At 47.7% G+C, this 27,937-nt stretch overlaps 1 long non-coding RNA gene across 1 annotated transcript; it reads left to right on the top strand.

The window, feature by feature from the left end:
* Positions 1–6,515: 6,515 nt before the first annotated feature.
* LOC118355084 (uncharacterized) lies at positions 6,516–27,529 on the top strand. Its single transcript, XR_004816793.2, has 5 exons — positions 6,516–6,650; positions 18,221–18,303; positions 23,697–23,854; positions 24,270–24,383; positions 24,987–27,529. It is a non-coding gene; the product is annotated as an uncharacterized LOC118355084 (long non-coding RNA).
* The last annotated feature ends 408 nt before the right edge of the window (positions 27,530–27,937 follow it).

The following is a 27,937-nucleotide window of genomic DNA, read 5'->3' as shown; positions in this document are numbered from 1 at the left end:
AGACAGGAGTCCCAGCAGAAGACAGCAAATGAGCTTGGTGTGAGACATGTAGATTTAGAAGCATATGCAGCCAGTTTTCCTCTAAGTCAGAAGAGAGAGAGAGTGAGGGTGGAAAGTGGGGGTGTGACGGGGGTGGGGAAGATGGGCTCGGGATGAGAGTCAGCATGCCGACGTAGCACCTCACCTGTGGACCGCTGGCCTGGCTTTTCCTCCAGCTGGGACACCCTCTCCCCCTGCCCTGGGAGCCTGGAGGGGGTGGGTAGGCCCACAGACATTTAGAAAGGTGGTGGGAAGGAAAACCACCCATCTCAACTCAAAACCTTCTCCCTGGATGGCACAATTGGAACGCATTACTCTCTCTGTGTGAGGGACTACTAGTTGTCTGATTCTGGCTATTTAATCTGTCCACTGCTTCTGTCTCTTGTCCACCGTTTCACCAGGCTACCTCTTGAGTGGTCTTTGAAAAGCACAACTCTATAGAGGGCATGTCTAAAACTCTGCAGTTGTCCCCATTTCCTGGAGGCCCAGTCCCAGCTCCTACACAGGGAGGAAGGTTTGGCTGCTGGCTGCCTCTGTAGCCCACACTCTCACTACTCCTGCTAACAACCAGCTTTTCAGCCCAGCTGAACAGGAGTTGCCCACACCTTGGCCCTGGACTCCGGACCTTTGCGCATGCTTCTCTCAACACCTGGATCACCTTCTCCCTTCTTCCCCATTCTGATCATCTACTATCAAGGCAACCATCCCAATGCTAAGTGGCTTAAAGCCACAGTAGTCATTTACTTTGCTCAAGAACCTGCAATCTGGGGAGAGCTCAGCAGTGGATGGCTCATCTTTGCTCTGTGTGGTATGCCCTGGGGTGGCTCGGTTGGGGCCGGAGGAATCACTTTCAAGACGGTGCACTCACGTGGCTGGCAGGCTGTGGCCACTCACTCAGGGCTAAGGGCCAGGGCCTCATTCTCTGGGCTGCTCGGGTTGTTTCTCAACATGGTGGCTGAGTTCTCAGAGCAATAGTTCCCAGAGCACTGGGCAGAAGCTGTATTTGTTTCATGGCTTACACTCCAAAGTCACCTAGCATTACTTAAACTCTAGTTGCAAGCCTACTAGATTTAAGGGGAGGGGTGCAGACCAGATCTCCAGGAAGTATGAGTGTCAGAGCTGCATTACAAGAAACATGTGTAGGACGGGAGGTAATGCAGCCGTTTTTTGGAAAATAAAATCTCCAGCTTCTTTCTCTAGATTCTGTGACTCATACTGGCCATGAGAATTCAGCTTAAACATCTCTTTCTCAGGGAGGTCTGTGATCTCACCTAAAAAGGATTGGGTCATCTTTTTGTGGGCTATCTTGACACCCTGTACTTGCCCTATTAGGATACTTGTCCCACTCTGAGCGATCATGTGATTTCTGTCTTTCCCACTAGACTATCCCTACATGCTGGCTCATTCTCTTGCTTCTCTCTCATTGTTTGGAAAAGAAAATTCATTTATTAGACACTGGCATGTGCCAAGCCCTGTGCATTACTGAATGCATTATTTCGAGTCCTTGGAACGACTCTGAAAGGTATTATTTCCTTTATTTTATATGTGAGTGGAGACTCTGAAAATACACAGCTAGTAAGCTGGCAGAGCTAGAGTTCAAATCGGGTTATCTAGTTGTGAAGGCCTGTGACAATTTCATTATCTTTTCTTGCCTCCCGTGTTGGTTTATGGTACATTTTTGGAGGGACTGCTAATTGAGATTTAATATTTTCCCATATGTTTTTAGACAATTATATTTCCTTTTATTTATTTATTTATTTATTTATTTATTTATTTTTTATTTATTTATGATAGTCACACAGAGAGAGAGAGAGAGAGAGGCAGAGACATAGGCAGAGGGAGAAGCAGGCTCCATGCACCGGGAGCCCGACGTGGGATTCGATCCCGGGTCTCCAGGATCGCGCCCTGGGCCAAAGGCAGGCGCTAAACCACTGCGCCACCCAGGGATCCCTTATATTTCCTTTTATGTGAGTTCTTTGCTTGTGCCTTTTATCCACATGCCTTTTTTAAACTTCTTGCTACAAGTTCCATATAGAGCAAATTATTTTCATTGTTGTATTTACCTTTTGATCTTATTCAGTTTTAGGCATGCAATGGTTTTATATTTTTACATGCTCAAACCCAAATGTGTCCTTTTGTGACTTCCTTTATCACTTCTCGAAAATCTTTTTTTCTAGTGAAATATATTAAAATATATTATATATATTTATATATAAAAGAGTAGGCATAGAATGTATCCCACTCTTGAATGTAGCTATCAATTATTATTATTTTTTAAAAAGGTATCAATTAAACCAACAGCCATGTGTGATGAACAATGCTGCTACGGGGTTTCTGATGCACGTCTTGTCATGCATGTGCATAGCAGCATCCCTCAGGTGTATATATATCCATCACCCAGGTGAGGAAAGAAAGTCCTAACCACACCTGAGAAGCCCCCGGATTCTCCTTCTCCAAGAAGGAGAGCCCCATTCCTACCCCTGCTGGCTGGAGGCAATCACAATCCTAACTCTGTGTTCATCATTTCCTTCGGTGTCCTCATGGTTTTGCTCTCTAGCTATCTACCATTAAACAATCCACTGTGTAGCTTTGGCCATTTTTCATCTTAATTTCTGACATTTGCTTCTTTGATTTGACATTATGTTTTTGTGATTGACTTGTGTATGCTGAGAAGGAAAGGGCAGTTCATTCATCCAGCGTTGTAGAGCATCACAGCGCACAAACACACCACCGTGGACCATCCACTTATGGCTGATGGGCATTTGGGTGTTTTCCAACTTTTGGCTGTTAAGATTAATGCCGCTGTGAACTTTCTTCCACGGGTCTCCTTATGCACATGTATAAAGTGTCCCTATGATGTGTGTCCCTGGGGGTGGCACTGCTGGGTCATACAGAGCGTACACACGCTCAGCTTACTAACTAGCGTGGGCTTTGATCCAGGGTGGTTGTAGGAATGTACACTCACCAGCAGCAAAGTAACTCAGCAACGCTGCACACCATTACCAACGCTTGGTATTATTTCAGTTGAACTTTTATGCAGTCTGGTTGGTATGAAATGTTTATCTTGTCAATATGTTAAAATTGTTCAAATTGCTGATGTTTTATCAATTCCTGACAGAATTGTGTTAAAATACTCCGATATTGTGGATTTGTCAATTTCTCCTTACAGAGTTTTTTTTTCCTTGAAGTAATTTGAGGCTCTTTGGTCTATGAAAGTTTAAAATTGCCATATCTTGTTAGTGAATTGAACCTTTCTTTGTTCCTTAGTGACCCTTTTATCTCTATTAATGATTTTGCCTCAAATCCTGTTTTAAATGATATTAATGTGGTTCCTTTCACTTAGCCTCGGGTTAGTATTTGCCTGATATATCTTTTTGTCTGATCTTTTGAATTTTATTCTGTGTGCTTATGTTTTAAGTGTGCTTCTTGTAATTAATTTTATCATAGCCAACTTCTACTATCCAGTTCACACCCTGTGGGAGGGGTCCCCCCCCCCCCCCCCCGCCGACATCATTCAATGACAGAACAGCTGTTCACCTCTGGATCCCTCGAGCCTGACACCTGTTCATCTCTGGATCCCTCGAGCCTGAGACGAAGTTGGGGCTCAAATGTTTGATGTATGAATGAGTGAGGGTATAATGTGAATTGCACAGTATAGATAAGTACAAAAGTATTCTCTTTCTGACAAAGGTGTTCTTTTGTAACAAAAATTATTTCTTCCCAAAGCAAACTGAGGCACAAGACTTTCCTTAAAATACATACATTGTTATTGATCATACCTACAGCTTCCATAGTGTAGAAACAGGACATCTGCTTCTTTGTGATGGCACCAAATGACAAGATAGGTTCTGGCTGTAGTAGGGGCAGTGGCACCCACCTCCCTACCTCTCTTCCTATGGCAGCCAGTATCTGTTCTTGCAAATGCTCCAACTCTGGTCTCTTTGATTTGCCCTTGAGGAATCTGGAGCATTCGCCAGGCACATCTGAGGTGAGGAGAGAGAACTTAAGCTATCGCAGAGGCGTGCTGGTAGCTTTTGCTTACACTCAACCTTACCAGTCAGCTCTGAGAACTGACAAGAGCCAGGGCTGCCTGGTGAGGACTCAGGCCTTCAGGTGCCAAGATCCACGATGGGATTTGTTTTTATCTTTCTCTGTGCCTTAGGAACAGTCGTTGACCCCTGGGCGTCTGGAAAGGAGAAGGTGGGACCTTGAGCTTTATGCTGTCTGGCTCGGAAAGGCCATGCTTTCTAGGCACTTTAGGCTTTTCGTGTGGCTTGGTTAATGAGGGTAGAGAAAGTACTGGTGGCGCCACTCGAGTCTTCGTGGAGAAGTTCTTGTAGCAAGATAGACAAAGACCTCAGAAGTCAGGGCTTCATCAGATCATTTCCGTTGTGAGTCATGCACTGCAATGGCCCTGGTTGGCTCTCCTCCTCTGCTCTTGTGAGAAGGTCAAGGACTCCCGAGACAGCTGATTTGCATGAGAGTTACTTCTCCTTCCAAAGGTCACAGGCTCTCCATCCTCCCAAGGTAGAGTTCAGCAGCAGAATGTCATAAAGAGAAAGGAGATACACCCCCTCTTCTTGGTGTCTCTTATGTTAAACATTTTCTATATTAAAATTTAAAATTAAGCTACCAGAGCAACTCTGAGGGTCAGCCAAGACAAGATGCTATTACTTGGCCCCAATTTCTTGTTCAACGCCCCAAGTGATGTGGCTGCTGAGATCAGCATATCCTTGAGCCAAAGACCATCTGGACGTTCTCCCCTTAGAGCTTCACAGCCGGCCTGGGCCTGCGTGTCATGTGCATGCTCAGTGCAGTAAGGAGGCCAGCAGTGCTGTTGGATCTGTATCTTGAATTTCCCTAAAGGATGGGGGTGAACCAAGGGACCCCTAAGTAGGGAAAGTAGCTCAACAGTCTCGCCTCAAATTGCTCTTCTTTTTTTTAGTTGCTAAAAAAATTGTAGTGGACCCTTGAGGCAAAGTGGATAAGAGAGGTGTAGACTGGGATGGTGGGGGATAGGGTGGCGGTGTCTTTCTTCAGTGGTCTGAAAGCTTGGTTCCTTCCCCACTGAGAGGCTAGGGGTATGGGAAGAGGCCAGCAGGAGAATCATGTCTGAGGGCTCTTTCTCCAGAGGAAGCTGATGTGGGTGCTGAGGCTGCATAGGAGCATTTGCATGGAGAGACATAGAGTGTCAACCCTCAGAGGCCTCTGAAATCACAGCAGAATTACCATCCACAGGGCTGCCCTCCTCTGGCTTTCAGACCCCACAGTCTCCTGGTTCCCTTCCACCTCCCTGGCTTCTCCTCCTTGGCCAGGCAAATGGCTTCTCCTGCATGGATGGACCTCCAGGTACGGGAGGCTCTGTGCTCAGACTGGCCATTCTTGTCTTTGCCTCTTTCCCTGGAGATGACATCTTTTCCCTGGGCTGAATACGACTGATGGGCTGATGATGCTCAAATACGTATTTCTGGGTGTACCCAGAGCTCTGGGCTTCCTACTTGACGTCTCCTCGGACAGGCATCTAATTTAATAAGTGTCAAGTGGAGATCTTGGCACCCACCCAGACTCACTCCCTCTGTCCCTTGCTTTCCCTTCTCCATGGAGGGCAACATTATCTACCCAGAGGCTCATGCTAGAACTCCATTTTATTGCTCTTCCTCACCCCTGACCATCTGTCCACCCTCCTGACCACCATCTTCCTCCCTTACCTGGATCCTGTGTCTATCTCCAAGCTGGTCTCCCTGAGCCCTCTTTTAACTGTCCATTTCTCGTTCTGCACAGAAGCCAGGGTGATTTCAAAATAGAGAGTAGGACATGTGGTCCCTTGTTTTAAACCCTCGATGATTTTCCCATCTAATGAAAATGAGTCATCTGCCTTTGGAGCAGGAATAAGATGTGAAGACAAGATGTAGCCCTTTGGGTCTGGGTTCTGACAAAGGCTAATGAGGACACAGTCGAGTGGTCCCAGACTCACAAACATGACCGCGTTTCAAGAAGAAGGGCAGAACTCTGTTAGCCAGGATTTTTCTCTACCAGCACCACTTGCTTCATGCTTTCCTGGAGGCAGATCCCTCTCCCTGGGGTCTTGTGGTCTATCTCTGGTTATAGTGATAGGAAGTGAGTGAGGCATGACCAAAAAATCCTCTCAGCTACTGGCTACACTGAATTTTGTAAAGGAAGGTACCCAACCAAGCTCCACCAGTCTGAATCTCTCTCCTGGAAATCTGAAATTTGAACAGAGACATAAATTAATGGAAAGAGGGAGTAGGAGTCCTTTCATGATGGCATCCTAGAGAGAGGGTCCATGGATTTCTGCTGCTGAGATTCCCAGAGCTGTTCTGGTTGCCATGTTTGCCAAGACTTTGTTGTTCTGCACACGCTTCCATGGCATGAGCTGCCCTGGTATCTTTCCAAAAGAGCTCTATTTTTGTACTGCTTAGCCAGGCTTTAGCTCTGCTGCAACAGGGGTTGCAAAGATGTGAACCTGCAGACTGCAGAGGGCTGTGCTGAGCTCTAGAACACATGCCACACACGGAGGGCACAGGAACCATATTGCCCCCTCCTTGCTCCTGGAGCACCAAACAGAGGAGACACTGGTTCTGGCCAGCACCGTGAGTTCTCACCAGGAGCAGCCTATGGGGGGGAGGGGCGGCGCAAAGGATAAAGGAGCCTTGTGTCTGTGTCAGTTAGGGAACTCCTCACCGGAGAGTAACAGAAGACAAAGGTATTTGACCTGATCTCCCACCACAAAAGTCTGGAAGTAGGTAGTTGTGGTGCTGGATCTGAACCTCTGGGATTCTCACACAGATTTTCATGATCGCATGATGGTGGCTGTGGCTCTGAGCATCACTTACCAGACACAAGAAAAAATAGGTGGTCGCTAAGATGCCAAAAGTAAGAATTGTTCTCATGAGCCTCCTCCTTTCTATGAGACTCTTCCCCACAACCCCTAGCTTACTTCCGCATTGGCTAGAACCGTATTTGCAGGTCACCTTTAGCTCCAGGGGCAGGTGGAAATACAGATAACTCAACATTATCTCTATGACTCTTTGCCTTTCGGGATTTGCTCCCCTGAGACTGATACAATGCTGTCCAAATGAATCATGTTTAGCAAAGGAGGAAGGGGAACCGCGGTTGGCTGGGCCATTAACTTTGCCTACAGTGGCCCTATTAGATTCTCAATGTTACCGCCAGGGAGCAGATGAATAACTATGGCCTCCTTATAAGCCTTCATCCAAAGCAAGTGGGTGGTGTATTAGTCAGAGCACTCCAGAGAAGCAGAATCAACACACACACACACACACACACACACACACACACACACACATAAAGGTATTTATAATGAGGAATTGGCTTACATAATTATGGAGGCTGACAAGTCCTAAGATCCGTCATCTACAAGCTGGAGAACCCAGGAAAGCTGGTGGTGTAGTTTAGCTCGAGTCCAAATGCCTGAGGACCAGGGAGGCTGATGGTGTTAAGTCTGAGTCTGAGCTCAGGAGCTGAAAGGGTGCATGAGATGGGAGAGAGAGCCACCTGGCTAGAGGAAGGAGGGGGGTTCCTCTGAGCATGCCGAGCACAGGAGAGTTGGCAGTAAGAGGCTCTGGAGCACTGTGGAGTACAAGAGAACTCTCCAGGAGAGAGAAAAGAGCATGCAACAAGTATAGCTGAGGTCAGTGTTTGCATCCTCTTCAACGTTTCTCAAGAGACGCTGGCGAGAGATGAGAATTGCTCATTTATTTATTTTGAGGAGAGTTGCTTTGTCAAAACTCTGGGACTACACACACAATTCTCAGAATGGGATTCTATGCAGAGCCTGGTGAGAGGAGGCTTCCAGGTCTGACCTTCACAGAGTGCTCCGAGCCTGGAAGGTAGAGCCCTCGGTGGGCACAGATGTGCTAACTGGGGGATTGTGGGAACACAGGTGCGCCACACCTGCTCTTTTGCCTCTGCCTGCATTAGCAGTGTTCTCTTTAGTGGGAGAAGTCCTTCCCGCCAGGGAGCACAAGCGAAAGGTAGACAGTGAGCTGACTGTGGCTATTATTTGGGGGGATATTTTTAACATTCTATTTTAAAAGTTAACGTGTTGTAAAATTGCTCCTCCCCACATCCCAGTGTAAAGTTTTTTGAGCTTTAGCATGTGTTTAGATTCACGTAACCAAATGCAGTCAGGATACAGGACTGTTCCGTCAATCCAGAAAATTCTCTCATGCTACCTGTTGGTTGTCAGCTTGCTCCCACCTCAACCCCTTCACCACTACAGATTATTTTCCATCACTGTAGCTTTGTCTTTTCAAGAATGTCCTGTAAATGGGATCATACAATGTCTTTTGTTTTGGCTTCTTTCACTCTGTGTGTAAGTGAATCTTTTAAGACTGGCTTCTTTTTTATCTTTTTTTTTTTAGTATAGTTGACATACCATGTTACATTAGTTTCAGCTGTACAACTTAGTGATTTGACATGTTTACACATTATGCTATGTTCACCACAAGTATAGCTACCATCTGTCCTATTATGTCATTATTACACTCTCACCGACTGTATTTCTTATGCCCTGACTTTTATTCCTGTGACTTATGCATCCCATAACTGGAAGAAGACTGGCTTCTTCTATTTAGGCTTTGAGGTTTATCCAAGCTGTCACTGTGTCAATAGCTCATTCTTCTTTATTGCTGAGTAGTATTCCTGCACCTAGAAGTACCACATTTGTTCATCTATTAATCTTTTATTCACCTGTTGAAGGACATTTGGGTTGTCTCCAGTCTTTGGTGGTAATGAATGGGGCTGCCATTGACATTCATGTATGGCTTCTTGTAAACATGGTTTCTCTTCTCCTAGAAACATTCTCAGTTGTAGTATGGTTTCTTTATAAGACACTGCCAAATGGATTTCCAGAATGGCCATACTGTTTTCCATTCCCACAAGCAAGATACAGCTCCTTTTCATTATTGTTGTTGTTAGCCATTCTAGTAGGTGCAGTGTCTCATCATGGTTTTAATGTGCATTTCCCTAACATCGAAGATGCTGAGCATCTTTTCATATGCTAATCTGACTTCCCTACATCCTCTTTGGGGAAGGGTCTGTTAAATCCTTTTGTCCATCTTTAATTAGGCTGTTAGTTTCTTACCATTGAGTTGTGAGAGTTCTTTATAATTTGTATCCAAGTCGTTTGTTGGATATGTGAGTTGCAAATCTTTTATTCCAGTCTCTAACTTGTCATTTCATTCTCTTAACAATGTCTTTTGCAGAGCAAAGATTTTAAATTTTGTAAAGTCTTTTTTCTTATACCCATCATGCTTTGGGTTAGCTTGTCTAAGAATTCATGTAGATTTTCTGTTGTATTTCTAAGTTTTACAATTCCACATTTTATATTCAGATCTGTGATCTATTGTTGTAGCTCCTTAACTTTCCCATACAAAAATATATATAAATTAATATGATTTTTTTTAGATTATTTATTTATTCATGAAAGACACATAGAGAGGCAGAGACACAGGCAGAGGGAGAAGCAGGCTCCATGCTGGGAACCCAATGCAGGACTCCATCCTGGGACCCCAGGATCACGCCCTGAGCCAAAGGCAGACACTTAACCGCTGAGCTACCCAGGCGTCCCTAAAATTGATATGATTTTGATTGATTAGAATTATGCTAACTGTAGAGATTAACTTGGGAACATTTTTACTGTGTTGAGTCTTCCAATCCATGAACATGTCATGTCTTACAATTTGTTTGGGTTTTGTTGATTTCCTCCATTGATGTTTCATGGTCAGATGCTGTATGTATTTTGTCAGCTATAAGCCTAAGCATTTCATTTTGGGGGAGTTATTGTAAATTTCATTGATTTTTAAATTCTGGTTCATTGCTGGGTATATAGAAATACAATTGATGTTTGTGGCCAATCTCCATCCTGTGACCTTGTTAAATTCTCTTGTTAGTTCTAGAAGTTCTTTTTGTGGATTCCTTGGCATTTCTATGTGGTTTATAAATAGGAAGGGCTTTTTTTTGTATGTCTTTTATTTCTTTTTTCTTTCCTTATTTCACCGACTGTGATTTCCAGTACAATGTTGAATAGAAATAGTAAGAATGGATATCCTCACCTTGTTCCTGATTTTAGGGGGGAGAACATTGAATCTTTTCCTAGTCCGTGTTATGTTAACTGTAGGGTTTTTGTTTTTTTTGTTTTAAATAGATAGCCTTCTTAGGTTGACAAAGTTGAATTATTTTTTTAAATCCTGAATGACTATAGCATTTTGTCAACTGTTTTTTCTGCGTTGATTAATATGTCCATATGTTTTTCTTTTTTCAACTCTACTCTAACCAGTGTTTGGGTGGATTTGAGCAGATATGGAAGGGAGAATAAGGAATGATAGGAAGGAGAATTTAGCAGAAGTACTGAGTTAGAAGTGGCTATGAGAAATACAAGCTTGCGCCTCCACTGAAGAACTCTGATATATTGGGAAGATATTGGACCTATATGTGGGATGAGGTTCAACTCTTTTTATCAAAATCCTAGAGGGGGCAGCCCGGGTGGCTCAGAGGTTTAGCGCCACCTTCAGCCCAGGGCCTGATCCTGGAGACCCGGGATCGAGTCCAACGTCAGGCTCCCTGCATGGAGCCTGCTTCTCCCTCTGCCTGTATCTCTGCCTTTCTCTCTCTCTGTGTGTCTCTCATGAATAAATAAATAAAATCTTTTTAAAAAATCCTAAAGGATAAGGTGGTTTCAGAAGTCTGGACACCTGGGCCAGAAGACTTCTAGGATGAACATGTCTCTACTCTCGTGTGAACCACTTGTATACAAATTCATTCGTGTGCTTTATAAGATTTCTAAGTCATCACCCAGGGCAGTGCCTGGCATATGGCAGGGGCTTTACACACTCTGTTCTGATGAATGACCAAGTGAATGAAATGTCATAGACTAGACAGTATAACATTATGATTACCAGCATAGGTTGGGAGTCAGATTGCCTGGATTGGAACCATGACTTTACCATTGTAGACACTGAAGTGTAGCAAATGACTAAATCTCTTTGTGCTTCAGTCCCCCTTATCTCTAAAATGGGCATAATAAAGGTATCTATCATGTAGGGCTTAGAAAACTGCCCAGCCCATGGTAAATGCAATATGTCTTACTATTATTATTATTTTATTTTCTTGGAATTAGAGTGCTGACTTTTTTTTATTACATCTCTACCATTCTTTTGTCTTTTTTTCTTCTTTCCTTCCTTCCTTCCTTTACCTCTCACTTCCTCCCTATTTCTTTCCCTCCCTTTCTTTCTTTCTTTCTTTCTTTCTTTCTTTCTTTCTTTCTTTCTTTCTTTCTTCTTCTTTCTTTCATTTCTTCTGAAAGTGAAGCTTTAAGATACTTTCTCATAGCAGAGACATAGAATTGGAAGCAACTTTAGAGTTGATCTCACTTAAGCTCTTTGTTTTCGGTGTGAGGGAAGGGAGACTCATAGAAGCCATGTGACCTACTCACAGTCTCCTGGGTCACAGTTGCCCAACTGGAGGTTGAGATATTCTCCTCTGGCCATAAATCAGTTGCTCAACACAACCTACTTGGGACCAGGGGACTTGTAGCTCTGCACATGCATTCTCCTTGGGACCTACTGCTGCCTTGGAAAGTAGAAGGGAGCACTGTCAGCAGCAAACACTGGCCACACCTCCTAGGAGAGATGCTTTGGCTCCTGGGCCTCTCCAGAGAGATCACACACACCTGGAGGCTGCCTTTGTCACCACTGGCCCCTCCTGACCACCAAAGCCATTTAGTTATCTTTTCTGCGAAGGCCTGAGACAGCAGCCCTGAAAACCACCACAATCTGCCTTGTCCTGACTAGAATATTCTCTGTGTTCGTGCCCATAAATATTTCAGGCCATGCTGCTTAGTTATTAATGGAGTGAAATGAAAGAGAATTCTTTAACCTCTCTTCTCCACAGATTGAAAACAAGAGCCCGTATTTGAGAGGCTGAAGTGACAGGTTTGGGGAGATTTTGGTGCTTGTGTGTGTGTGGGAAGGTGCTGCAAATGGACTTGCCCTGTCTTGTATTTATTGTGAAAAAGAAGCCATTCACCCCTTGTTCCAAAACACTCCAGAGCCGTCTTCTGCTCCCTGCTTCTTTGAGACTGTGTGCCCCTGGTAGGGGGTGGATGTTGTCTTGTGATGTCTATCCACACTCTTCTATGGAGCAGATATTCAACATGCACATGGGGAACAAGGTCAACAGCAAGGACTGCCTTCTGTGGAGTGAGCCAGGGGAGCCCTCCGGAGGTCAGTGGCCTGTCAGACCCTCTCAGACCACATCACTGTTGCCCTGAAAGGCTAGCTGCTACGCAGGTGTTTGGCTTCCTGCCTGCCCCCTTTTCCTTTCTCATAGCTAAAGAAGAGGCATTTCACAGAGCGGCCCAGGGTGACAGCTTCTCCATCATTTAAACCCCGTATGGGTTGGAAGAGCAAGGAAGAACTGGCTTTTTTCTAGGAGAGGAAGCAGGGGCAATGGTTTATCTTGCTGTTCCTTTTCATTTGGAACATAATACACCCCAGAAAGCTTAGACCCCACGCTGAAGAAACCAATTACATTGCACAGCATTTTTAGTGCTCTGAGTCTCAGAGCAAAAGAAATAGGTGAGACATTGTCGTCATGGTAGCTAGTCGCAAATTGTCTCCTAAAATAGTATCTGTGCTTGGTAAGAAGGGGCTTAATGCTTCCAGACTGGTAGGAAATACACGCATTCACCAGGCACGTACACACACTCTCACAAGGGCCACTGCATCACCCTGCTGTGCTAGAATTTCCTTTGGGGACCTAGTGAACCAGAAGCCCCCAGCAACAGACCACAACTGAAGGGATTTAAGCTCTAGCATTCCTGTTCTTGTCTCTTTGGTTCATTAACAAATTTGTATTGAGCACTTACTATGTGCCAGGTACTGATCTAGGCACTGGAATTGCAGTAGTGAAAAAGACAGATGAGAGCCTTATGTTCTAGTGGTGATGATGGACCTTCCATATGAGGCAAAGAACTAACTTCGTTTAGTGAAGATCAAGTAGAGATGAGGTGGGGAGACATGCTTTATATTGAGTAGCTAGCAAAGGCCTCTTTGAGACCTGAGACATGAGAATGACGTAGGCATTTGAAGCCCTTGAATACTAGTAGATGCACCTTCTCTCTTCTTGGTGGAGCATCACGACCTGGCTTCTCTCTCCCCCTTTCCTCACCGCACCTCAACTCTGATCTGGATAGCAGTTGGGAAGAACCAACCAGGCACCCCTAACTCTTCTGTCTCCTGCCTTCTACTTTTTCTCCTCCCCTTTCTGTCTGGGGAGCAGCTGCCCTCGGGGGTAGGACTTTGCCTTTGTTCCTGCATGTCCTGGGTCTTAACACTGGTGAGGCTTGGGTCAGACGGTGGAGAGGTTGCACTGGGTCTGGAGTACTGTTTGTAGGCCATTCAGCATTCACATTAAGCTACCCTCTCCACCCTCAACTTTCTTAGTCGTAAAAGGGACATATTGATCTTCTTTTGCCATAGCTTTGTCTTATTTCTCTGTTTGTTCAGACTCAAGTTTAAAAAAAGGAGTACTTTTATTGTGCCCGTCCCCAGACCTCAACTTTGGGGAAGGAGGCTTCAGATGAAGAAAAGAGAAAGTTCAAAAGTTCTGGGACAGCATGAAATGAAGCACCTTTCAAGACCAAAAAAGGAGTGAATGGAGCCAGAACAGGGTGGTCAATGAGCAGAGTGTCAAAGAAGAATCAGAGACATGGAGCTAGATGTATGGCCTTGGAGGCCTTGGGTGGGGTTCAGGGTTTTATTTTAAGCACAATGGAGAGCCAAGAGGAGGATTTTAGGTACAGGTGGGACATGATTTGATTTCTTTTAAGCACCATAAAGCCAAACAAAATAAAAACAAGCAGGAGAATATAGCAGTTTTCTGGATGAGATGTGGTGGTGGCTTGGGGAAAGGCCTTTAGTGGAGACACAAAGAGTATATATAGTTAGATTTTGTAGGTAGAGCTGGGAGGACTTATTAAGGGACTGAAAGCATTTGGGGAAGGAAGATTACAGAGGAAAATCAGGTGGGCCACCTCCTCTGGTTCATGAGGCTGAGTGCCAGAGCTAGGGCATCTAGTCAAGTGGCTCTGGAGATGCACAGGGCTTTGGTGGGTTGACCATGGCCTGGGGGACATGGGATGAAGAGCCAAGGCGTGGATATGTGGCCAGCCCTGAGAAGATGCCAAGGCTTGAGCTTTGCTTTATAGGGAGCCCTCCCAATTTTTACATTAACAAACCACCATACCTTGTCCCATTAAGGATAGCACTGTCCCAGTCTAGCAAGCTAGAAGCTCAGAATCGCCTGTCAACATCATCCTTCTTCCAGCTTCACCTTTCCTTCCACACTTGTCATCATCACTGCTCTACTGGCCTCCCAAACACCAATGTATTTGCCCCTTTCCTTTGTTGTGGCTAGCAGAAACTTTGATTTTTCCCTTAGATTCTTACAATGGCCTCCCTGTCCTCATGGACTGTTCTTTTCTGTTTTTCTCTTCTTTCTCTTCTATCTTTTAAATCAGAATGGTCTTTCTAAGATATATAGGCTGAATAACACAACTCTCCACCCAGAAAATAGTAGTGATGCTTGGTTTTGTGAAGAATAAAACAAACTCCCCAGCAGGACATTCAGTGTTCTCAATAATTCTTCAGGCTCTTCTAGTTACTATGGCTGCAAAACCAACCACCCCAAAACGCACTGGCTGAAAACAACAGCATTTATTATGCTCCTGGATCGTGTGAGTCAGGAATTCAAAAACAGCTTGGCAGAGTAATTTGTGCTTGGGGTCTGTTATGTTGCAGTCAGATGACTGTTGGAATCTTCTGAAAGCTGACCCGGGCTGGCAGATCCATTTCCAAGGTGGCTTCCTCACAGGGCTGGCCAGCTGGTGCTGACTGTCACCTAGGGGCCTCGGTTTCTATTCATGGGGCTGCTTGAGCGTCTTCACGGCATGGTAGTGGGCTTCTCCCGGAATGAATGATCCAAGAGGCCAAGTGGAAGCTTCAGTGCCTTTCATGATTTAGCCTTGGGAGCTGCGCACTTACAGCTTCTGCCCTACCTCGTCGGTCAAGGGGGTCACAAGAGTTCACCCGGGTTCAAGGAGAGGAAACAAAGTCTCCCATCTCTTGGCAGAGGAACGTCAATGTCATATTGTAAGAACAGCCAGTAGGATGGAATGTATATTGGTGCAGCCATCTTTGGAAGATACAATCTGCCGCTCGGGCTCTTCACATTTCTCCAAGCATCCTGGGCTTCACCCACTTGTCCACCCACTGGCCACATGTTTTCACAACCTTATTTCTTGTTCCCGCTGTGCCATCGAACAGAAATATCCTTACCCACTTCATCACTCTTCAAGGCTAACTCAAATAACATTTCCTGGGTGAAGCTTCCCTGATCCTTCTCGGCAGAATGAATTCTCCTCCCTTACAATCTCTCTGCATCTTGCTTACGTGTCCAGTTAGCATGTTTTCCCCTCTGCTGTCTGTGAAGTCGCTTATTTAAGGGTCTGTCTTCCCCCACAAGACTGTTAAACTCATCTTCAACTTCCATTTCCTAGCACATGATCAAGCCTAGGGGAAGTTCTGAACACTAATAATAATTACCGAATTACGCATATGTCTGAGAGGTGACCCAGGCGAGATGGCTGTGATGGCTAGGTGTGTGTGTGTGTGTGTGTGTGTGCGTGTGTATGTGTGTTTCCAGGCCATGATTCCATCGGGGGAGAGGGATGGCAGCTTCCAGTCCATCAGGCTTGCTCTGAATTTAAGTCAAGGACCTTCCACCGAGGGGATTCATCTCTGTGTGCCCAAGCCAGTGCTGGAGATCCTGTCCCTAGACAGAAGAGGCGGTGCAGAGCTCCTGGCTGGCTCTGGTGTGTAGCAGTCCTGGGGAAAGTGTTCTCAGTTACAGCTACACTCACTCAACCTCTAGTACAGCCGGGACTGCATGTCTAGGATTTCAAATTTAACACATCCGCCTCACCTCCTTCCTGTGTCAGTGAATGCCTCCTCTGCTCAGGCAGAAAAGCCCTGACTGCTCCCTAAGTCTTTTCTTCTGTTCTGTCCTCCCCTCCCCCACCACCCATCTGTAGGTCCCAGTGGCTTTATCTTTGGAATAAACCCTGAATCTGACCTCTTCTCATCCTCTGCCACTGACACGCTGGGCTGAGCCACCCTCATCTCATCTAGACAACCACAGAGGCTCCTGATTGTTCTCTCTTTTTCCATGTTTGCCTCCTCCCATTCTGGCCACCTGCACAGCAGCCTAGTGACCTTTCTGAAGGATGTGTCTGGTCACATTCTCCTGTGTGTGCACCTGTCCAAGGCCCACACGTAATCCTGGGAGTGAAATCCAAACCGCCTGTCTGGCCTGGAGGGTGCTGCATGCTGTGCCTCCTGGTCACCTCTCCAACCCTACCATCACCTCCCACACTCTTCCAGGTTCCAGCCACATTCACCTTCACCTTCACCTTCACCCTGCTTCTTGAGTTCAGCAGCCTTGTTCCCACCTCCAGGAACTTGCACTGGCAAGCATCAAGGCATCCTCTGTCTCATGATTGCCTCCTTGTCACATTCACGTCTGTGCTCAAAGGTCTCCGCTGAAAGGCCTCCTCTCCCTACCTTCTGGCCACCCTGTCCCACTGCCCAGCTCTCCTTCCTCCATAGCCCTCATTCCTGCTGGAACACAGTCATGATTAGTTTGCTTGCCCATCATGAGTTCCCCAGAAGAATGTCAAGTCCAGGAGATCAAGGCTGTGTAGATGTGTCCCATGCTGCAAGTAGGTACCCCTCTCGTCCACAGCACGCCTTGTACTAGAAGTTGTCTGGAGGAAGGCAGGTGGCAGGAAACACCTGACCATCTGCAGAAGGAGAGCAGAGAGGGGCAAAAGAAACAAACCAACAGTAAAAAGAACAAGCCGGGGAGTAGGTGAATGCCTGGTCTCTCTGCCGAGCTCCTCTGGAGGTCTAGCACTCCCAGCCTCTTCAGAAATCAGGGTGTCGTCCCCAGGACCCATTCCTTATCTTTGGTGTTTTCTCCTCATTCCACTCTCCTTGTTCCCTGGGGCCCTGGGTGCGTGGAGGCCTGACAGTCCCAGCGGGGTCCGCAGGCTGGAGAGATTACCAGGAAGGGCTGAGCTGCCCGCCCCCCAAGTATCCTGCAGCCCTTTCCAGTTCTCCCTCCCAGAGGGGCCTTGGGACTGGATCTCGGCCCAGCAGAGCTGCTCCTCTCCACTTCTCTTCCCTTTTTGGCAAGGGGATTGTTTTCGCCAAGCTGAGTGACTAGCGACCTCCTGCAGCATCCACTGGGGAAGAAATAATTAATGCCAAACACACGGAGGTTCCAATTTGCCGGCGCCAGAGTGCCATTCTCTGCATTTCCAAATGAGTTTGTTTTGCACACTTTGCAGATCTTTGGAGGAAGGCCACAAAGAATTCCTGGGTCTTTGAGCACAAGTGGCTCTTCTCCTTCGGGAGTGTGAGTGAGCCTGAGACCCTGTTTTCATCTGTGAAATGGGGCAGCAGGACCCTGCACCTGCTCATCTGACAAGGCTGGTGTGATCATCCACACGGTGATGGACAGTCACTGCTCTGCTAACTGCCCTTTCCACTCTAGCGTGGATGGTACCTAATCTGAGAATCTTTGGTGATGGCAAGAATTCGCCTCAGCTCCCTTTCTCCTGAAACCTAATCCATGACCTGCTCAAAGGAGACCAAAGCCCATGTCAAGGCCTCCCTTCCCCTTGGACTTGGAGCTGAAGTTCAAGAGGAATATCTGGAGAAGTCCCTCTGGCCTTCTTGAGTGGCCCCAGACCTTTCTTGTTTCTCCTTTTTTTTGGAATCTCTAGGTCAGAGGGAGGTGGGTTGGTCCTCTTCCATCTGAGTGAGTTGATGAGGCAGAAGAACCAGGAGTCCCTCACGGGTGGGTGACTGGTGGCCCAAAGACAGGTTGGGGAGGGCATGGGGGCAGGTAGAGTTGGGGCCTGGCACCTAGTGGATCTAAGTGCATCCATCTGAGAGCCCGCTGCTCAGGGAGGCCACCAGAGACACGTGGCACCCGTACTTTCTGAGAAGAAATTAGGATGTGCCTCTGCCCCAGATCTGACCTGGAGAAACCACCTCATACCTTTGCCCTGCAGAGAACTGGCCTCTCCCGGGATCCCTGAGCGCTGGCCTCTTCCTGGGGGTTGGAAATCTAGTGCTGAGAATGTCAACCTGCAAGGTAGGAGCCGTGGGTTTGTTCAGTTTTGGTACCCTGAAGGAGTGTGTGTGTGTGTGTGTGTGTGTGTAGAATGAGCATCCAATCATACATTCACTTGTTCAACACACTTGTACTGGGCCCCTGCTGTGGTGCAGGTAACATGCAGGACTCGTTATCTTACTGACCTTTCTGATTTTGTGAGGTCATGCCTCTCACCCCATTTTACTCCCAGTGACCCGGAGACTGGGAGAAGCCAAGTGTGAACGAAGCGATGTTAGGGTTGGGATGAGGCCCTAGCTCTTCTACTCAAAGTCAGTTGCCTACCTAATGTAACGATTATGTCCCCGTTTTGTGTCAGAGTCTGGGCCAGGGGGTCTAGACAGAGCATCTTCTTTAATCCCACCTTTGGAGGTTGGCAGAATTTGCCCAACTCTACAGATGAGGCTGTGGGGGCCCAGAGGAGTTCAATGGCAAGCCCATAGCCACTCGTCTCTGTGCTATAATCCCTCCCTGCCACCTCTGCTCATAATGCATTTTTAGAAAACCAGCCATATTGAGATGTAATTCATATATACAATACACCCATCTAATGTGCACAATTCAATGGTCTTTAATATACTTATGGAAGTGTGCAATTATTTCCATAATACATTTTAGAATATTTTCATTACCCATAGGGAAACCCCACAGCCTTGAACTGTCACCTCTCCACCCCTGTACTCCTGGGCCCAGGGGCAAGCACTAATCTACTTCTTATCTCTATTGATTTGCCTATTCTGGAAATTTCACACAAGTGGAATAACACAGTATGTGGTCTTTGGTGACTGGCTGTTTTCATTTTGTATGATGTTTTCAAGGTTCACTTATAGTGTAGAATATATCAGATCTCTGTGCCCTTTTATGGCCGAATAATATTCCATACTGTGGATAGACCACATTTTGTTTATCCATTCATCAGTTGATGAACTTGTAGGTTGTTTCTATTTTTGGCTATTATGAATACTGCTCATGATGCATTTTTAAAAGAAAATAGGAAGCCAGAAAACAGGGGAGACCCAAGGCCAGCTGCATGCACTGGCGATCTAGACAGCAAGGACTGGCTGGTCTGACAGTGGTCACTGTGGGGAAAGGCTGGCCAAACCTCCTTCTGGCCTGGGGTTGCCCCCAGGGCTTATAGGGCCTCGCTCAGGGTGGCTTCTCTAAGGTGGGCTTTCCTCTCCAGGCCACAAGCTTTGCGACCTAAGTCACCAGAGCTTGCCCAATGGGAGAAGCAGGTGCAGTATTTTCTCTGGACACTCCTGCTGCCATCATCCCTGGCATGGCCTTGCACCCCAGCCTTTGAATCAATTTAACACTGGCCAGGGAGCAATTTAACAGGTTCCATAGGTCTCTGTTGCTCTGCTGGAGAGGAAATTCATTTGCAGGGTAATTTTTAAAGCCTTTTATGTAAGTCTTATTCAAGAAATGAACCTTTTGATTCCTCAAGGAAGAAAAGGTAAAACTTGAAAGGTGTTAATTACCTTGCCTATGAAATGGGCAAAATATGAATTCTGGCTCTAGGGGGAAAGATTGTTGGCACATCAAGGACCCATACTTCTTTATTCTATGGCTGGGATGATCAAAAGTTGATGGAAATGTGGCCTTGACCCCAAATCAGGCACGTTGCCCACATATAGTTGGTTCCCAAAACATTTTTTTTTTAATTTTTTTTTTAAATTTTTATTTATTTATGATAGTCACAGAGAGAGAGAGAGAGAGGCAGAGACATAGTCAGAGGGAGAAGCAGGCTCCATGCACCGGGAGCCCGATGTGGGATTCAATCCCGGGTCTCCAGGATCGCACCCTGGGCCAAAGGCAGGCGCCAAACCGCTGTGCCACCCAGGGATCCCCAAAACATTTGTTTTTTAAGCCCCAAAGACTTCCAGGCAGTCTCCAGCCTTGTTCCCAATGGCAGCAGAGAACAGCCTGCCTGCTGCCCTGGGGACTCTGCTGTGTCTTCCTGGTGCTGGTCAGGGGTTGCCTAGCCATGGAGGAGGTAGCAAGGGAGAAGGAAGGGGAGACACCACAGGGTGGCCCATGGGTGTTGGGGCTGCACATAGGAGGCTCTGGGTTTGACAGTGGTGGCATCTGGGAAGGGTGTTATCTTAGAGGCCAGGTGGAATGGTGATGGCTTGGAGAAGGGGACCCTTGAGTTCTCTGCCTATTGGTGGGAACCTTGAATGATCTTGGGGGCGTGAAGAAAGAACACGTTCTGATGGGACCTCAAGCGGTGGATATCTGTGGGAGAAAGTACCAGGAGCCGTGTGCAGGAGCTATGATGGAACAGAGCATTCTGTACTGAATCATGGGCCTCATGACTGCAGAGTGATACGGAAGGGCCGAGGTGGCCCAGCTGTCCTGCTCACAGGAGTCATAACACTGTAGCTATGAGGAATCCTGAATTAGAAAATGTCAATGTAGACCCAACCAAAATGAGAAATGGACAAGAAATCAGCAATAGAAATTTTCTGGGCCAGGAGATTACAAAATCTGATGATTTCTTAGAAGGAATAAGAAGGAGGCAGAGGAGGAAGGGAGGAGGGGGAAGGGAGAGGAGCAAGAGGAGGAAGGGGAGGAGGAGGGTGAGGAGGAGGAGAAGGAGAAGAAGAAGAAGAAGAAGAAGAAGAAGAAGAAGAAGAAGAAGAAGAAGAAGAATTATCATCAATCTACCCACACTTGTGGTACCTGGAGAACAGAGGCCTTCCTAGGGCCACCTCTAGGAGGATAGAGATGACTTGGTGGCTTTGAGAGGGGACAGATCACCAACAGCTTCTGCTGACACAGCCACAGAGCGAGCGTCGATTGGCAGAGAGCAGATATCTTCTAGGTGTGATACTACACCTGCCTTCTCACATGGGTCCCCCTGTGTCAATAAACCTGAGGTTACCAGATGTCCCATGGGACCTGACGCTTCCCCAGTGCACCACAGGGGTGTGTGTGTACTTAGGCTGCAGTGTGGGGACTTCAGAGTGAAGTGTATGTGACAAAAGGAGGCCTTTCCTAGAGCCATTTCAGGGCCCTGGGGACCTTGGCTTGTCTCCAACTAGCTACATAGAAGGAGTCACGATGGAGTCTTGGGTCCGCAATGGGGTAAGCAGATGATGTGTGCTAAGAGCTTAGCCTGGGGAAACCATGGAGCTGAGAGAGCAAGCACAGGGCAGGAGCCAAAGGGAGCTTCTGAGCTTGTGAATCTTTGGGGCTTCTCATTGGGGAAGGACTAGGTTGCCTCGCGGGGACTCCGTCTGCATCTGGGGTCACAGCTCACAGACAGCTGTTCTTCAGGTGCCTGGGGGCCATTTCAATGCTGTATCAACGTGTGGCACATCAGAGCCAGAAGCCGTCTTAATAGTGGGGTCCTGGAGCTTTAAACAGGCCCTAGAACTTAAAAGCTTTCTCAGAAGGAGTCTCCGGGAACCCAGGAAAGAGAGAAAGAAGGGGCAACAGGTTTGCCACCAGCTGGTCTGCATGGAGTTTCTGTGCAAATTATTAAAAGCAGCCCCCTTTGGGCAGATGTATCCCTCAGGGCACGTGTCTGGCATCAGAGAGGGTCTTTGTGCAAAGATACGGGGTTTGGCAAATAAAGCACAGGCTGTATTTTTGGTGCCTTTGTGCAGTCTACAACCTCCTCATATACAGCCTGTGGTAGGCTGAATAATGGCCCTCCCCCCCCAAAAAAAATATATATATATCCCCATCTCAATCAAGGAGATGGGGATAAATGTTAACCTTCCCTGTAAAGAGAACTTGCAGATGTGATTAAGTTAAGGACCCTGAGATGGGGAGATTATTCTGGATTGTCTGGGTGGGCCCAAAATGTCATCACAAAGGTCCCGGTGAGGAGAGGGAGGCAGGGAGTTCAAAGGAGGAAGCAGGAGGTGCTCCCCGGAATGCCATTCAAGGAAGGGTCCTGTGTGAGGGAATGCAGGGGCTCCCAGAAGTACCAGAGGCAAAGAAATGAATTCTCCTTAAGTCTCCTAAAGGAACTGATGCTGTGTCACCTTGATTTTAACCAACTGAGCCTGATTTTGGACTTCTGACCTCAGAACTGGAAAATAATTAATTTGTGTTGCCATGAGCCACCATGTGTGTGATTCGCTGCAGAGGCGGCCTTCTTCCTTCAAGCCTTCGCTCTGCATCTGTGATGCCTGTTGGGGTTTCAAGTTTGATTTTATTCCACGGAGAAGGAGAACTGCCAAGGCCGTCTAAAAACACAGCGATGGAGGGTGGATGAGTATCGTTCCCCAGATTGCATTCACTCACGTTGATAACCACATTTTGGTTGTGGGAGAAAATCTTTCTTCTTAGGAAATGCACCCAGAAGCATTTAATATGGTGTGTGGAACTTATTCTTCAATGAGTCAGAAAAAAATTGTGTGTGTGTGCACGTGTGTGCGTGAAAAGAGCAGATGATAAAGCAATAGGGCAAATGTGCACAGTAGCTAAATCTCAGTGAGAGTATCTATACATGTTCTTAGTGCTGTTGCAACTCCTATAAATTTTGGAATGATTTCCAAAGAACAAGGTTAAACAAGCCGGCTGTAAGAAAACGCTCTGGGAGCAGCAGTGTGGAGATGATGGGGAGCTTGCACAAAGCCTCCAAACCTGTCTGCAGCTGAGCCTAAGGTGGAGCCCCGGGCTGCTGAGTTCCAGGATGTGCTTTGATGTGCAAATACCCACAGGAAGTTGTAGTACATCTAACCGGCTTGGGCTAAGGTGTTGAACTGCTTCCTGGGCTATTCTCCTGATCCTGAAAGCAGTGTGACTCTGTGGGTGGGCACAGGGGAATGGTCTGGAAAGGAGGCTGAAGGCCCAGGACCTGGCCGACCTGGCCCATTTTTCTGAGTAGTCCTACCTTGCCAGGATCCTACTAGGACATTATTTGCTATCGTCCTGAGTGTCGAGAGGTATTGGGATTCATTGGATGTCCTTCCGCTAAGTCCTGGGATTATTGCTATGTTCAATCCACAGTGAATGTTCATTGCACACTTATTATAAGGGCTGGATGCAGATAACACAGCGTGTTCACAGTGTGAACAGGGGAAATGGGGCTTGTGTGGAGTGTACAGTCTATGGGAGAGAAAGATCCAACAAACAAAAAAAAGAGAACTATTTTGCTCAGTTGACAAGGGGTCACATAGAGCAGCCGTTCTCAACTTTTTTGATTGCACATCTATCAAAAAATACCAAGCACTTCATACATACACACACACACAGACATATGCATATAAAATTGTTTGCAAATAACATGCAAGCACCGTTATACCAATGCATTATAAAATGTACATAAAATAAAAATATCATAAAATGGAATAAACAATAGTAGGAACGGAAATTCTGCTGCTTCTTGTATCACTGTATCGTCTCTGGCCCCCCAGAGTGTGTGTCCTGCTCTCAGGACCCTGGAGACAAGAAAAGGTAAGGGGCTTGCCCCAGACAGGATGTCCAGGAAGACTTCTCTGAGGAGGGGTCGTTTGCCTCAAGATCTGACCAATGAGGAGGAGATGCCAAGAGACATGGGGAGAGAGCCTTCCAGGTAAGGGGCCAGCAGCTACCAGGCCCAGAGGATGCAGTGGGCTTGGTGTTCTGAGGAAGAGACAGAGGGTCAGGGTGTCTGGAGCAGAGGGGATGGAGAGCAGAATGGCCAGAAGGTGGTCTGCGAAGAGAGCACAGGCGGGATTCTGGAGGCCCTCCGGCAGCGCTGGGAGTGCGGGTTTAGTTCTGACACCACGGGAAGCCCGTAGAGGGTTGCCAGCAGGATCGCCCAGTGGTCATTGGTGCATTTGAAATATTCTCACTGGCTACTCTGCAAGAAGGGACTGTGGGTGCAGGATCAGAAGCAGTGAGACCAGGCAGGAGCCTCTTGCTCCAGCGAGAGATGACGGTGCCTTGAATTTGGGCCGTGGCCGAGGAGCGAGCGGGAAGTGGATGGCCTGGGATATGTTTTGCAGGCAGAGTTGCAGGTCGGACATGGGCGAAGAGTCAGAGCGGACTCCTGCACTGCCAGCCTGGGTACTGACTGAAGGGGAAGTTGAGGCTCGCTTGTGCCCCAGCCGGGGGAGACCGTGAGTGGGCACTGTGTGTGTCTGGGAGGCCGTGTCTGCATGTGGGGACGGTGGGCCTAAGCTGGGCGGTCACTGGGGAGAGAGATCAGTGATGCGGGCCTGCGGGTGGTGTCAGAGGGCAGCCTGGGGCCAGCAGGGGGCCGCTCGAGAGCCCAAGAAGGGAAAAGGTGCAGGAAGGAAGCAGGGAATCACCAGGGAGGAACTGCACCGGAGGCTCCAAGTGCTTCCCAGAGTCAACCCTGCGGCTCCCACGCTGCCAGGCAGAGCGGTTTGGCGTGCAGCAGTAGCCCCAGGCCCGGGGACTGGCAGCTGGGAGGCCCTCAGCCCCTTTGCTCCAGAAGAATGTCAGACTCCGCCCCTGGCAGCAGGTGGCTGGGTTGGAAGCCGCCAGGCCAGGCCGGAAGCCACACTGGCCCGGGGAGGGCGCAGGCACCCGCTCCGGCTCCGCCGCCGCCCTCCTGCGCGCTGCAGCTGCTTCCAGGCCCTGAGCTCATGACATCTTGACGAGCGAGGCAGCCAGCAAAGCCGCTGCGGCCCGAGAGCCGAGAGCCGGGGCTGCCCCGGGAGAGCCCAACACGTTTCCACGGCTTTGCCCACGGACAGGTATGAGGGCCAGCCGCAGATTCCCCCGGCTCGGAGCTGCAGCTTATTTTCTTCTAACGGAGCGTGACTTCGACGTCAGACTCCCATTCCACCAACGGCAGAAGGCATCAGCACCTCTTTCAAGTCTGACTTTATCGCTGCCTGGGGTGGCATCCAAATGCCACGGGGGCACGTGGGTCCTGGCTGTGTCCGGCTGTGTGTGCCGCAGACCTGAGTCCCTCTGGTCTTCTGCCATCAGTCCACACCCCTTCTGCCTCCGAGACCCCCAGGTCCACCAGCTCTCGCTGCTGCCTGCATGTGTGGGAGACATTCCCCTGCACCCTGCTTCCTAGGCCCTGAGAACTTCTGCTTCAAGCTCCCCTTGGTACCTGGGTTCACTGACAGACTCTTTTATGCTGCAACGTGGCCCATGGGACCTGCGACCCCGACGGGGCTGCTCCACCCCGTTGCACCCCCCTGCAGACACGAGGCTTTGGCCCCACCGCACTGGGCCGGGCAGTCCTGAGTCTTCTTGGTTTCTGACCAGGGACCAGGAGCTATGTCTCTGACTGATACGAAGAACCAATTCCTTCTTCACTCAAATAGCATCTATTGTGAAGTGAAAGTCACCCACCCCCCCACCTTTGTACAGCGCATAGAACTCTGATGATGGTCAGTTTTGTGTGTCAACTTGGATGGGTCAAGATATTTGGTCCAACATTATTCGGGATATTTCTGTGAAATTGTTTGTTGGATGAGATTCATATTAAAATCTGTGGACTTGGAGTAAAGCAGATTACTCTCCCTAATGTGGGTGGCGTCCTCCAATTAGTTAAAGGCTGTAATAAATCAAAGATGGACCTCCCCAGGCAAGAGGGGCTCTGCCAACAGACAGCCTTTGGGAACAGAGACTCTTCCCCGAGTCTCCCGCTGCCAGCATACCCTCCAGATTTTGGACTTGCAACCTCCACAAATAGTATGAGACAATTTTTTAAAAATAAATCACTCCCTCCTTTTCTCTCTCTCCATGCCATTGGTTCCATTTGTCTGGAGAACCCTGCCTAATACGCCTCTGATAGACTAAGGATTTGGTTTAATACTCCCTTCTGGAGGCAAAGCACATGGACTTCTACATGGGTGGATGGGTGGAAACTCGTTCCACTTTAGGGCACTCCAAACATTTCATGGGTTGGATTATGCTGGGGCGACTCTGCATGGAAGCATCTCTTGGGGAAGTCCATCTTGCAGATGGAACATGGCATTCCCTCCAGGCACAATGGTTTGACTTTTGAATGCCCTATGTGTGCTTACTCAGCCAAGAGAAGCCTCAAGCCATCTGAGTCCACCGCCTCTCCAGGACCTCAGGGGGCTCTAGGATTTGGCACCACATCCTAGAGTTGCTGGGCGACTGTGGGACCAATGCCGCCATAGGTATCCCCTGGGAAAGGCCTCTTTGGGATTCAGGTCCCCGTCTTTGCGTCCTGGAGCTTGAGCCATGTTGGACCTCTAGACATGCTGGCCAGGAGGGTCCACCTCACTCAAAGCTCAATACCACTGCTGACCCTGCACACTACATACATGCAGTGTATTTGTAAGCTTTCTGGGCTTTCCAGGCTTCTCCACATCAACTGCTCCCTTCTCTTGGGAGCCTCTTACAGCTTCCTCTTGAGAACACAGTGCTTTTTTTCTCCTTCTGTCTCCAGTCTCCAGCACGAGGCTGAGAAGGTGATACATAATTCATATTTATTATATAAATGAATGAATATTCCTGGTCCTGTCCTATGGCCAAAGAAGCAAGTTTATCACAAGCCGGAAGATTTCTTTGTTTTGTTTTTTTTTTTCTTTAAGATTTTATTTATTTATTCATGAGCCACAGAGAGAGACAGAGACATAGGCAGAGGAAAAAGCAGGCTCCTTCCAGGGAGCCCGATGTGGAGTTCAACCCCAGGACCCCGGGGAACACGACCTGAGCCAAAGGCAGCCACTTGACCACTGAGCCACTCAGGTTCCCTGAGCGGGAGGATTTCTACTTTATGCTGAGACCACTGCTGGGATCAATGCCAGGATGTTGGCTCTCTCATTACTCATCTTCCTGCCCAACCCCACTGCCCCAGGTGCTGACCCTGCCTAGGAATAGTGGCTTTTGCTACACCTGTCTGGTGTGATATGTCATGAGGTCATTGCAAATACCCCAAGGGAACCTCCAGATTCCATAAGCACACCATCTTTCCCTTGTTAGTCAGTATAATGGGCATCTCTTGAGAAATAGGTTATTTGTGTATCCAGGAACATTTGTAGTGAAGTGTATACATATGTTGGCCATTGCTTTGGATTGCTCTTCAATTTTATGGAGATTAGGTTTCTAGAGTTTATAAATCTTTTTTTTTAAATTTTTATTTATTTATGATAGTCACAGAGAGAGAGAGAGAGAGAGGCAGAGACACAGGCAGAGGGAGAAGCAGGCTCCATGCACCGGGAGCCCGACGTGGGACTCGATCCCGGGTCTCCAGGATCGCGCCCTGGGCCAAAGGCAGGCGCCAAACCGCTGCGCCACCCAGGGATCCCCCACGGTTTCTAGAGTTTAAAAGGAGCTGTAGGAAATCACCCCATTGCCAATGACCCTCAGGTGTTCTCCCTCACCCAAAAGGTAGCACTTTTGCAGAAAGACTGGAGGGGCACTGAAGCTGTGGCAAGAAGCACACATTTGGAGCCACTGGTTCCTGGCAAAATGCCTAAACTCCTTTTCACAAGAACCAAGGAGGACTCAGTCTGAGACTCTGGCCAGAGGTCAGAGTGAAGGTGGGATTCCATCCTGTTATTTGTAGAGACAGAGCCAGTCTGAAAATGGGGAAGGGCACTCAGCAAGGTTGGTGACCAATACCAAAGGCCAAGTCCATGGGCTAGGACACAAGAATGCATAGCCAATTGGAATGGAGTGCAATTCAAGCAAAGGGGTGTCTGGGGGCAATAGT

The sequence above is a fragment of the Canis lupus genome, chromosome 6 (assembly GCF_003254725.2).
Source record: "Canis lupus dingo isolate Sandy chromosome 6, ASM325472v2, whole genome shotgun sequence".
Lineage (NCBI taxonomy): Eukaryota > Metazoa > Chordata > Mammalia > Carnivora > Canidae > Canis > Canis lupus.
The sequence above is the reverse complement of the archived record's forward strand: the minus strand, read 5'-3'. Positions and strand labels throughout refer to the sequence as shown.